The sequence below is a fragment of the Cryptotermes secundus genome, unplaced genomic scaffold (assembly GCF_002891405.2).
Source record: "Cryptotermes secundus unplaced genomic scaffold, Csec_1.0 scaffold1831, whole genome shotgun sequence".
NCBI classification, from domain to species: domain Eukaryota; kingdom Metazoa; phylum Arthropoda; class Insecta; order Blattodea; family Kalotermitidae; genus Cryptotermes; species Cryptotermes secundus.
Window position 1 is genome coordinate 54,543 of NW_019739257.1, and position 384 is coordinate 54,926.

Sequence of the window (384 nt, forward strand, 5' to 3'; positions counted from 1 at the left end):
TACAATGAGAGTATATCAGCTATTCATAGACTTCAAGACAGCCTATGATACAGTAAGATGTATCGTACAGTGTTCTGATAGAGCTTGGAGTACCAATGAAACTAATTAGGCTGATTAAAATGTGTTTAAACGAAACGTAATAAAGTCTATATAGGTAAATATTTGTCTGATAATATTCCTACCCAGGATGGTCTAGAACAAGGAAATGCTTTATTGCCACTGCTTTCTAACTTTGCTTTAGACCAGGGGTCTCCAAACTTTTTGAACCGCGGGCCACATTAGGTAATTCAGCACTTTCAACGGGCCGGACAAAATGAGAAATTAATAACTCTAGGTATATGAGTTTTATTGAAAGCACAGAATTTCGTAAACTAAATACAAAGT